The sequence below is a fragment of the Polypterus senegalus genome, chromosome 14 (genome assembly GCF_016835505.1).
Source record: "Polypterus senegalus isolate Bchr_013 chromosome 14, ASM1683550v1, whole genome shotgun sequence".
Taxonomy (NCBI): Eukaryota; Metazoa; Chordata; class Cladistia; order Polypteriformes; family Polypteridae; genus Polypterus; species Polypterus senegalus.
The window spans coordinates 138387182-138400738 of NC_053167.1; positions in this window are offsets into that span (position 1 = coordinate 138387182).

The following is a 13557-nucleotide window of genomic DNA, read 5'->3' on the forward strand; positions in this document are numbered from 1 at the left end:
ATTATGGGGGGCTGGTGGTTTGTGTCCATATGGAGTAAGGACAGCTGAATTAACCTTTTGTGAGCTTGATGGCCCAAGGAAAGGAAGCTGTTCTTATATCTCCTTGTTTTGGTGTAGTTGAGTCTGTAACCCCTGTCAGATGGGAGTCATTCAAAGAACCTCTGGCCTGGATGTGAGAGGTTGGAGATGATTCTCCCTGCCCACTTCATGACTCTTAAGTAGCACAAGTCCTGTAAGTTTGCAAGATTGTTGTCGGTGATATTTTCAGCAGAACTAATTCAACGCACTATATCAGTGAATGCTCCCCACCTCTCCTCCCCTCCTCCTAATTATTTGTTTAGCCTGTTCTTGTCATGTTCAGCTACTGATCCAAACCACACTGTGATGAATGAACTTACAATGAACTTGATGATTGATGCGTACAACTGTATCAGCAACTACTATGGTAGACTGAACTTCTCTTAGCTGTACTGGAATCTATGTTAGTCTTCTATGTGAAGTCCTGGCTGATTATAGAGACACATTACTGTTAAGTATGGAGAGGAGATCTATGTATTTATTAAATAGTTCCTATCTATCTATCTATCTATCTATCTATCTATCTATCTATCTATCTATCTATCTATCTATCTATCTATCTATCTATCTATCTATCTATCTATCTATTGTGATGGACAGCACACATGGAGCTGGCACCATGTACAGGAAGGGTGTTGGTCAATTACCAGGCCAGGAGGACAGGAGGAATGGAAAATGGAACATTTAATGTTTTCTCCAAAAAGTAAACAGAAGATGCTGCCACTTTGAAGAGTGTGTTGGCATCCCAGGTGGGCATGGAACAAAGATGGTTATCTGGCCGGGAGACCAGCTCATTGGAAGGACAGCTACACTAGATGGCAGTGCTCCAGGACCTCAGTACCCAAATGGACACCCACAGAGCATGCTGGGAATTGTAGTGCCATGGAGCAGCCCTGTTGGTTCCCATGGGTGCCCCCAGAGGGTGCTGTGGGGATTTCTCATACCTGTTTTTGGGTACTTCTACCCAACCCAGAAGCTTCTAATGGGCTATGCCCTAGCATGGGAAGAACTCCTCGGCCTAAGATAAAAGAAGCCGCTCAGTCACCTTCAGGCAACTTGGAGTCTGGTGGTAGACGGACAAAGCTTGCTTGGAGGAGTGGAAGGAGAAGGAAGAGACGAGGGAGTTATTCCTGTGTATTATTACAAAGAAGCCTTTTGTTGCGGTAATTTACTATAAGACACCTTTTATCTTAACTCTGGACTTGTGTCATTGTGGTTGTGTCAGGGGTTGAGGTGCTGTTCCACCCTCTACTGATCTATCTATCTATCTATCTATCTATCTATCTATCTATCTATCTATCTATCTATCTATCTATCTATCTGTCTGTCTGTCTGTTTTTATGTCTGTAAGTCTGTCTGTCTGTTTTAAAAGAACAAATCTTTGGGGGATTCCACATCTTATTTTCTATACTTAGAACTGGGGGATTCCTCATGTATTTAAAAAAAATGTTTTATTTGGAAAGAACACGGTATAGCAGAGCACAACTTCTGAAACAAATGAAACAAACAAGGCAATTACAATAGTTTGACTTGAAAACATGAAACTCAACCTTCAACTCCCACCTGATGAAGACTAGAAGGCTTCTTTCTGTTGGATAAAATGGCAAGTCCCATAAACTGGTTTACTCAGACTTGGCATATTTTCATTAGGATTACATGAATTCTTGCCAAAATTTTTGAACAAATCCCCATTATAGAAAGTGTGATTTTTTTTTCCAATCTGCAATAATTGTAGTGTTACATTTGAAGTATATGAGGGTTTTTGACTGTTTTGGGGGTTTGGCACATGTGAGAAATCCACTTCTGTAGTTGTTTTCATGATTGGCCTAAAACCTACAAAGTGCACTTTCATTACTGTCGTGATTTTCTTTGTTTGCGTGATACCTGGCTAGGTGATTGTGTGACTGGGATTGTCACATTTATTTTTCTTGATTGTTTAAAAGTTCCATTTTGTCACCATTTTTCTTTTCTTTGTTCATGCAATGCCAGGTTAGTCGGTGACGTGACTGTGATCACTGTGCTGATGACATACCAAAACAGACAAAAAAAACACTCGTATTAATAGTAAGACTAATACTACAATAGTAGAGAACATTGCTACCCCACTGAGTTATGTGTGTCATAAACCGGAAGTCACAAAAGCACAGAAGTCCAACAAATACTTCCAAAAATTGCCCTCTACACTCTTAAAAATACTCGTAATTTAATGGTACTATTTGGGAAGTGTTCTTTGTATGTGAAGTTGGTTGTTTGTGTTTTGAAAACCTTCCTAATATGTAAAAAAATGTGAATATATGGTAGGCTACCTATGTTCTTGTATGCACTGTCACAAACTCGAACAAAAGCCATAGCAAGGTTTGGGGCAGCCACCCGTATATTATTTCCTGGCTGCAAAACTAAAAACAAGTGATAGCACTGGTGTGCACAATCGGAGTCCATAACAGAACTGAGGGGATAGGGGAAAGGTGGAGGCTTTTAAAGGCCAGTACAGGAAGTGACGTCCAAGGGGCCAGGACCAAAAGGATCTTCAACTATAGACTCGGGCCCAGAAATGACATCAGAGGGGCCGGAACCAGAAAGGTCTTCATCTGAAAGTGATGTCAACAGGGCCAGGTGGAATTTCCTGTGAGTGGTCTGCAGAAAAGCGAGAAAAAGAATCAGTGCACTCTGCCACATCCCGGTCTGGTTCAGAATTTCCCTCATTCAAGCCCTTTAGCTGCCTCCCATCTGCACGTGTGTGACAGCAGCCAGAATCGTATGAAAATCAGGAACCCATTGGGAGTTCACAAATCTGTTACCATCTCTTTATGGTTATTTACTGTATGGAGCCTATTGCAGATCTAAATAAATAAATGTATCTTTATGGAAACTTCATGTAGATGGGTCTTTTGAGAACCAAACATGGCTCCCCTTTGGCATCGCTCTCAAGAATCAATCTAACACCTTTATTTTTAAGAGTGTAGGAAGGACTCCCATCAAAACCCTGACTATAAACTAAAGGAGCCTTGAAGAATCTTAATAAAATAAAATAAAAAAAATAATGCTCAGTAGCACAAGAGAGCTCCATAGAACACAAAATGAATTGCCCATGAAGGCAATGCAACCCACAGAAAATCCGGAATCCCAAAGCAAAGTCGAAAACACAGCACAGGTTCAAAATAAAATGGAATCTCAATAAGCACAAAGCACAGGAAAACACAAGTAAACACTCCACTGCCCAGCAATTTTGAAATGAACTGCTAGGAACTCTGGGACACCCTGAGGATTTATAGGACGCAGCGCAGTTCCTGGTGGTGATTGGCAGGTGGTAACACCTCTCTGGGGCATCCACAAAACACATGGGACATAACCAAGGAATTTTATAGTCACAGACAAAAACAAAGCATAATGCACATAATAAGAAAAAGAAACATTAAAGCAGCGGTTCTCAAACTTTTGTATTTCGCGCCCTTTTCTACCTGGAATAATTCTGCGCCCTCTGCATAATATAACATAGATGAGAATAACCCCTGATACAACTAACAAAGGTGTGATACTCGTGCGGTATTCTATCATTTTTACTTCCATTAGATTTGCATCTGTTCGGCTAACTTCGATGAAATATTTGCAATTTATTTTTTTTTAAGTGCTTTAATAACTGTTAAAGTGCCATGTGTGGTTTTTGGTAGTAATTCTAATCCCGAAAACAAAGAATAAATTATTTATTCTTATTTATATTTTATTGTATAGAAACGATTAAATATGTTTTCATTTTTAAAAATCTCGTAAACGAGGACACTGACGAAGTCAATCTGCGCGGGATGAACATATTTTCGTCCGACAAATATTATACTGCTGTTAGTTGTATCATGAAAATAACCAAATACGCAGTAAATTATTTAACTCAATTTGGCAATATTGGCTACGCTGGTTGTACCACATTATCACCTGATCTACTGTTACCTGAATGTTTGTGACAGATACCGATACGTCTCGAACTTTGTGGATTGAAAATACGCGACTATAAAAGCAGCATCAGTTAGTCATTAGATCTATGCCTTTGTAATGTTTTATTTTAATTTTAGTTATAATGCATTCGTTCTGATTATATGCTTGAAAATTTAAATTTGAAATAAAAATGTAAAAAATGAATTTTGATGTCTTGTTCATTTATTCGACGCCCTCCTTGTACAGCTTCAGCGCACCCCACAGTTTGAGAATCGCTGCATTAAAGCAAATAAATGGAACAAAAATGGACAAAACAGACAAGAAATGCAACTTTAAATCTCAGCCAGAGAAGAAATACTGACTGAAAAATAACAACACGGTGTGAACTGCGATTTTTCCGTTGAGTGAAATAAGTCTCTATGCAACTACTGTGGTGTGATTTGCCATATTTTCTAAACTTTTATACCTTTATAAGATTTTATCTACTTTTCAGTTAGTCCACTATAAGTTTTGAGATGCAGTTAATTTTCATTTATACAGTACTAGCAAAATACCTACGCTTCGCAGCAGAGAAGAAGCGTGTTAAAGAAATTATGAAAATGAAAAGGAAACATTTTAAAAATAACGTAACGTTTGCATATGCATATGCATTTTTGTTTGCATAAGCACAGTCCTTCACCAGCAATTTTAACTTAGTTACAAAGTGATCAAAAGTCTCGTTTATACCCTGGGTCCTCTCAGTAAACTTGTATCTCACAAATATCGAATTCGTCTTAGGCATGACAAACGCCAGTGGCAGCCTGTCTACGAACTTAATTTAAAATTAAGTTTTACACCTTGCTTTCCTATTCATTTGCATAAGCAAAGTCCTTCACCAGCAATTATTTAATGTTAGCTCAGACCAGGCACTTAAAAGTTTCTCTCACAATTTTGCTGAGTTCGTGCTAAACACTATTCTATCCCTGACCATCTAATCTTCATTTGCATAAGCACAGTCCTTCACCAGCAATTTTAACTCAGTTACAAAGTGATCAAAAGTCTCGTTTATACCCTGGGTCCTCTCAGTAAACTTGTATCTCGCGAATATTGTATTCGTCGTAGGCATGACAAACACCAGCGGCAGCATGTCTATAAACTTAATCTAAATTTACGATTTACACCGTGCTTTGTTTCCGCAGTAGCTGCACTTATGAATATGCTTGTATGCGTCACTCGCTTCATATTCTTTTGCTGCCTTCTCAATTGTGTAATGCATTTTTTGTTCCGCGCTCTTTGGTGCTTTTCGTTGTTCTCTACATACTGCGTTCACAGTCAGTTCACGTGAGCTGCTCTCTTGTGTGATCTTGCAATGTCCACGGCTTTATTTAATGTTAGCTAAGACCCGGCACTTAAAAGTTTCTCTCGCACTTTTGCTGAGTTTGTGCCAAACACTAGATCATCTCATCTTTGTTTGCATAAGCACAGTCCTTCACCCGCGAATATTTACCTTATATGGGCAGGCACTCAATTATGTGGGAGGCGTGATGATGCGAGACGCAACTCCGCCTCACACGGCGACCGAGCTGCAGGCTATGACCGTATGTATATATGGACGAAAGTAGGTTCCAGTTATGACTGTTACGCGTAGAATTTCAAAATGAAACCTGCCTAACTTTTGTATGTAAGCTGTAAGGAATGAACCTGCCAAATTTCAGCCTTCTACCTACACGGGAAGTTGGAGAATTAGTGATAAGTGAGTCAGTCAGTCAGTCAGTCAGTCAGTAAGTCAGTGAGGGCTTTGCCTTTTATTAGTATAGACTAGCAAAATACCCGCACTTCACAGCGGCGAAGTAGTGCCCTAAAAGTGTTATTAAGAAGAAAATTAAACCTTTTTAAACTGAGGGAAAATATACCAATAATTATTTGTTAAGGACCTCTTTATATACCACATTTTGAGTTCGGCCCTCCAGTTGTAATATGACCAAGATGTGCGCTGAGCTTACTCTTAAGCATGTAACGTACAGTTGGCCATGTGAACAGTAATCTTGTTTCAAATCTCACAGCTTGGATTGCTGCTGTCGTAATCGGTTTGAGTTTCATGCTTTGTTTCAATTACGACAGTATTTGTAGGACTTGTGTTGAAGTGACATTCAGCATCTGTCAAGCGTTGTAAGTATAAAACCTGTTTCATCGATAACTTCACATCCAGCTTTTGAGAGTTTAAACATTCATAAACATCAAAGTGTCCACTACTCAAATCATCACCTGTCAATCTAAGATGTTTAAGAGGCATTGGCGGTTGTCCAAAGGTGTAAAATATTTGGCCATTTCGGTACACTTGAAAGCGACAACCGAACAATTCAGCGGCAGCCATCAACTCACATGCAGATCCATAGGTGAAGGGCTTAAGCATTTCACTCTTCTAGTGCTCCTGTGTAGTCTAATTATCTCCTGTACCGTCATCAGTCCACACCTTGAACCTGTCCCAGACACTGTGTACATAAGACACAATGTTCCTCCAGATATCAAGAGTGAGCCATCTCCGGCCATGGAAACCACTCGGTAAGTGACAGTTCTTTGATCGATGGTGATCACCTCGATAGACATGTTAATGCGGGTACGGTTGGAATGATAAAGGAAATGGGTATCTGAACAATGTAAAGTAAGTCTAAAATACCTACACAATAACTATAATCGTAATAAATAATCGTGGGAGGCGTTGGGATGGGGGACCCAACGCCACCTCACACGGTGACCGAGGTGCAGGCTATGGACTTATATATGTACGTAAGTAGGATTCAGTTAGTGTTGGGAACCTGCGTACCAAATTTCTGGAAGATGGGCCCATAAGTAACAAAGACTGTTGAAAAGTTCAATATGGCGGCCGACAGTGGCATCATTCCACCGAAATAAGTACCAAATTTCAGCCTTCTACCTACATGGGAAGTTGGAGAATTAGTGATGTTGGAAAATTCAATATGGCGGCTGACAGTGGCGTCATACCATCGAAATAAGTATGTACATTGGTTTTGGTTAGCGCAGGGAAGCCGCCTACCAAATTTCGTGAAGATGGGGCCATAAAAAAGAAAGTTCAACATGGCGGATGTTGTCGACCGTTATGACTGTTACGTGTAGAATTTCGAAATGAAACCTGCTTAACTTTTGTAAGTAAGCTGTAAGGAATGAGCCTGCCAGATTTCAGCCTTCTACCTACACAGGAAGTTGGAGAGTTAGTTATAAGTCAGTCAGTCAGTCAGCCATTTATTTGTATAGATTATGGTTGTAGAATAAACACAGTTATTTCCCAATGTATTTTGTTTGTACTGCATCGACATTTTGTTCTTTGTGGGCACTGCTATTTTGTGCTTTGTTTACCATAATGCTATGGTCCATTGTTAGAGGGTGTGATTCCTGGAGGTGGTGTGTGCGACGTCACGCAAGTGACAATTTAAAAGCCGTCATGTACTGTATGTTGACATCCAAATTCTGGATCAAACATTTTAGCTGTGTTTTGAGCTGTAGCTTGTGTATCAAGGTTACGGACTTTAGCATTCCGGTTTGGACTGCGAATCAGGTTTAGGTAGTGGGATTTCCTTACTTAATAGCTGTGATCTTACTTTTGTTTTGAACCAAGCCTGTCCCCCTCATACATTGGTCAACAACAACAACATTTATTTATATAACACATTTTCATACAAAAATGTAGCTCAAAGTGCTTTATAAAATGAAGAATAGAAAAATAAAAGACACAGTATGAAAATAAAATAAGTCAACATTAATTACCATAGAATAAGTAAGGTCCAATGGCCAGAGTGGACAGAAAAAACAAACAAAAAAAACTCCAGACGGCTGGAGAAAAAATAAAAAATAAAAATAAAAAGAGTCTTCAATTCAAAAACTTGATCCTATGTGACTTGATTTTCCTGATTATGATTATTTATTGTGTGTGCTACTTAGTAACTATTTAACTATTTTTGCAAAAATGCATGTGTAGTGCTGCTGCCTTGCAGTAAGAATACCAGGGTTCACATCCCAGAACCTCCCTGTGTGGAGTTTGTTTGTTCTCCCCATGATGGTGTAGGTTTGCTCCAATTTCTTGCCACAGTCCCATGACATGCAGGTTGAGTGAACTGTCAATGCCAAATTGGCCCAGGTGTCTGTTTGGTGTGCGTCTGTTCTTTTTCCGGTTTTCTGTGGTGTTGATCTGCACCACCACCACCTGATCAAAGCACCGTGATGTCCCTACATTGATGGATTAAAGGCCAGAAGTCCACATGACCGTCATCATCAAGTTCTTCCATTTGAACCCTAAGTACCATGAGGACTGATTGTGAGGTCATTGATGTTAGGTAGAATGGCCTTGGAACCCCTGCAGATTTTACTTTTTTCTCCAGCCGTCTGGAGTTTTGCTTTTTTTTTTTTGTTTTTTCTGTCCTCTCTGACCATCGGACCTTACTTTTATTCTATTTTAATTAGTGTTCCCTAATTCTATTTTCTTATTTATTTTGTCTTTTTTCTCTTTCTTCATCATGTAAAGCACTTTGAGCTGCATAATTTGTATGAAAATGTGCGACAGAAATAAATGTTGCTGTTATGTGTGTGCCCAGGACTGGTGCCCTGTCCAGAGTTTGTTCCTGCCTTGTGCCCTTGGTGGCCCCTAGGGTAGCTGGGATAAGTTAAAGCACCCCAGCAACCCTAGTCTGGATTACAACAACAACAACAACATTTATTTATATAGCACATTTTCATACAAAACATGTAGCTCAAAGTGCTTTACATAATGAAAAATAGAAAAATACAAGTCACAGTAAGAAAAGAAAATAAGTTAACATTGATTAACATAGAATAAGAGTAAGGTCCGATGGCCAGGGTGGACAGAAAAAACAAACAAACTCCAGACTGCTGGAGAAAAAAAAATAAAATCTGCAGGGGTTCAGAGGCCATGAGACCACCCAGTCCTCTCTGATTAGAACAATCAAGGCAAGAAAAAGCCATTCAGTCTAACAAAGCTCATCAGTCTTATCCACTTAATTGTTCTACAAAAACATCAAATCTAGTTTTGAAAGTCCCTAAACTCTTAATGTCTACTATACTACTTGGTTGCTCATTCCATGTGTCTGTGGTTGACAGTGTGAACAAAAAAAGTACCCTTCACAAATGTCCAACTCTGTCTCTGTGTTCTTATTCACCTTATTTTAAAGTCAAAAGTCTTGAGCCACTGGACTAATTCCCTTCATAATTTGAAACACTTCCATCATCATCCTCTTCATCTTCGTTTGCTTAAACTGAAAAGTCTCAGCTCTTTATATCTTTCTTCATAACTCATCCCTTGTTGCTCCTGAATCAGCCTAGTCACTCTTCTCTGGACTTCCTCTAGTGCTGTTATGTCCTTTTTGTAGCCTGGAGACCAAAACTGCACACAGAACTCCAGTGTGTTATAAAGCTTGACCAGAACCTCCTGTGACTTGTACTCCAGACATCAAGGCGCTATATAACATGACATTTTGTTAGCCTTCTTAATGGCTTCTGAACGCTGACTAACAGTTGATAGTGTTTTTTCATCACACCCGGAAGTACTGCAAGAAGTAGGTCAGCAAGCACCTGGCGAACTTCCGGGTAACGTATAAAAGGAGCCAGCAGACACTACTCGGGGAGCCAGAGTTGGGAGGAGGGAGACGAAGCTTGCCATGGAGAAGTGGAGGATAAATAGAGAAAGAGAGAGAAGGAAGAAGAAGAAGAATAGAGTATTGTGTGGTATTGTGCTTTTCAGACTATGTTGTGTACTTGTGGGAACGGAGAAGATGTTGCCCAGAAGTGAAGAAACAAAATAAAACCTGTGTGCTTTTATAAGTGTGCCTCCTGGTCTGTCTGTGTTGGGTTGGGTGGTTGGCACACCCCCTACCGGTGTCACACAGTAAATCAAATTGACAAAATGAATAGTTCCTTTAATAGTTAATATTTAATAATAGTTAATATTTAATAGTTTAATAGACAAAATTTAATAGTTCCTCGATCCACGTTCCTACCCTCACCTATCGTCATGAGCTGTGGGTAGTGACCGAAAGAACGAGATCGCGAATACAAGCGGCTGAAATGAGTTTCCTCTGCAGGGTGTCTGGGCTTTCCCTTAAACATAAGGTGAGAAGCTCAGAGTAGAGCCGCTGCTCTTCCGCATCGAGAAGAGTCAGATGAGGTGGCTCGTGCATCTGATCAGAATGCCTCCTGGACGCCTCCCTGGTGAGGTGTTCTGGGCACGTCCAACCGGGAGGAGGCCCCGGGGAAGACCCAGGACACGCTGGAGGGACTATGTCTCCCGGCTGGCCTGGGAACGCCTTGGGATTCTCCCGGAAGAGCTAGAAGAAGTGGCCGGGGAGAGAGAAATCTGCTGCCCTCGCGACCCGATCTTGGATAATCGGAAGAGGATGGATGGATGGATGGATGGATGGATAATAGTTCTTTTAGTCAGTAATAATAATAAGAAGCCCTCATAAGGCATTGACTTTTATTAAGTGATGTTTAAAAAATTCAAATATAAAATGTAAAACAAAGCAAAAACGCTTGCACAAAAATGATAACGTTTCCATGAATGGAACTACTTTGTGCTACTGTAGCACTTATTTGCACTAAGCTATTGAGACTTGGATTTCGACACATTTTTCAAGACAACACAAAATGAAAAGTCAGAAAATTTCATGGTCGTCGTATTACCTTGAAAGGGGAAGAATTTGAAAATCTGCGACTGGGGGTTTTAAAGAGCCTCCCATTCATGGATTAGGGTTAAGTATTTTACCTTGGTTTGTCAGGCCTAGCTTCACATTCAAATGAATTACCTTAATGTTTTTCTTGGGCTTTCCCAACTAGTTTGCGATCAGTTTTGGAGCCCCCGATGTCCAAGATTATGTGACAAATGATGTGAGCTACAGACATGACGAGGTGAGTGAACCACAACACCTTAGCAGCATTGCAGTTGGCAGGCTGCAATAGCAAGAGTCTGAGCTCCGCATCAGTTCTGAGGACCATCAAGACTGGGCCAGTGCATCACCAACATCCAGCCCCACCCCATTCTGTGTGCTGCAGCAAGGTGGGCATGCAGTGACCATCTTAGCACAATTCCATTTACAAATGTTGAAATTCTGGGGGCCTCTTTTATAAAACTTTGTTTGGATTCAATGGTGAAAATATGCACACAGCAAACACAGGAAAATGAGTACACTAAACAAAAATCATATATATATAAAACCTGGCGTATGCTGTTTTCTATGTAACCTTTCCGTTTATAAATCACAATCACCTTGAAAATGTGCATTCGTGGACGCGTCTCAATCAATGCTTTACAGCCACACTATATAAAAACTGGATGTAGTGCCTCCTCGGTCAGCTAAGGGCTTCCAGTATAGCATCCATGATGGAACAAAACTTGGCCGAGATATTCCTGAGTGAGCTGTCGGGCGATTCCAAGAGAAGTTACAAAAGGTAGCCGATATAAACTGACAAAAAAAACAGAAAAAAAGTTCTTCAGTGTCAATATCAAATTTATTTATATACCACTTTTTTTTTTGAAATTTTATTAATTTTATTGCAATCATTCCATACAAATCAATCAATTTTTACAAAAAGTAGGATTGAGAACAAGTACATATAGCACATTTAAAACAACATAGGAATGCTGTGGCGACAGTGCTTTACAATAATGGAATAAAAGGAAACAAACAGATAACATAAATAACATAAATAGAAATACAATATAAGAACATAAATAAAGTAAATAATAAATAGAAGTAATGTTACATAATCACAATGAGGAAACCATCAGTATTACTGAAGGTCACAGAATACAAGTGAATAGAAATGAGTCTTTAATCTCATTTTGAATTGTCGACGACTCCTTTATGTGATGAGGTAAAGAGTTCCACAGGCGAGGAGCAGCAGCTGTCCCTCTTAGTTTGACACTCGGTACGAGGGACAACAAGAGACAACTGACCGGAAGATCTAAGCACTCTAGATGGCTGGTGTAAAACACACAATTCAGATAAACAGGCAGCAGCAAGTCCATGTAAAGATTTAAAAACTAGCAACAAGATTTGAAAATCAATTCGAAAAGTGACAGGCCGCCAGTGTAAAGAAGCTAATATTGGAGAAACAGAATCAGACTTTCTTGCCCCAACCAGAAAGCGAGCGGCAGCATTCTGGACCAACTGTGACTTGCGTATCAGAGATTTGCTAATCCCAGAACACAGCGAGTTGCAGTAATCAAGGCGAGAGAAGATAAAAGCAGGAGTAGCTTTCTCAAGATCCCTAGAAGATAAAAAAGGCTCGATCTTACCTAATAGACGAAGCTGGAAAAAGCAACTCTTGACTACAGAATTAAGTTGTTTCTCAAAAGAGAGGTTACTGTCAAAGATAAGACCAAGATTGCGGACTTGAGGTTTGCAAAAGACAGAGAAAGAGCTGAGAAGTCCAAGACCAATTTGGGCTTCAGCTTACGGACCTGCTATAAGCACCTCCGTTTTATTTTCATTCAGATCAAGAAAATTATTAGCCATCCAGGAATCTTCAGTGCAAATGCTCAGCACTGGCCCTCTTAAAAGGGAACTGAAATCCTATTAATATTACAGCACTTGTCCAATATGTTAACTCCATTTAACATAATGGCAATCCATCTAATGAGAAATTGTCTACAATGCTGTGACTGATTTTAATTAAGGAAATAAACCAATCTAGGATAGAGTCACATACCATTTTACACTCTTTTACTGAAGACATATTACCACATTTTAAACAAAAATCAGAATAGGCATATCATATTATGAATGTTATTAAATGACTGGTGAATAGATAAAATATTGTTGATGTTCTTCTTCTTTCGGCTGCTCCCGTTAGTTGTCGCCACAGTGGATCATCTTCTTCCATATCTTTCTGTCCTCGTCATCTTGCTCTGTCATCCCATCACCTGCATGTCCTCTCTCACCAAATCCATAAACCTCCTCTTAAGCCTTCCTCTTCTCCTCTTCCCTGGCAGCTCTATCCTTAGCATCCTTCTCCCAATATACCCAGCATCTCTCCTCTCCACATATCCAAACCAACGCAATCTCGCCTCTCTGACTTTGTCTCCCAATCGTCCAACTTGAGCTGACCCTCTAATGTCCTCATTTCTAATCCTGTCCATCTTCATCACACCCAATGTAAATCTTATCATCTTTAAGTCTGCCACCTCCAGCTCTGTCTCTTGTGCCACCGTCTCCAGCCCATATAACACAGCTGATCTCACTACCGTCCTGTAGACCTTCCCTTTCACTCTTGCTGATACCCTTCTTCTTCGTCAGTCTACTCCCATTAGGGTTGCCACAGTGGATCATTTTTTTCCATCTCCTTCTGTCCTCGTCATCTTGCTCTGTCACCCCCATCACCTGCATGTCCTCTCTCACCACATCCATAAACCTTCTCTTAGACCTTCCTCTTCTCCTCTTCCCTAAAAGCTCTATCCTTAGTACCCTTCTCCCAATATACCCAGAATCTCTCTTCTAATAAATAATAATAATAATAATCAATATAATATTGTTATTAAACCATATA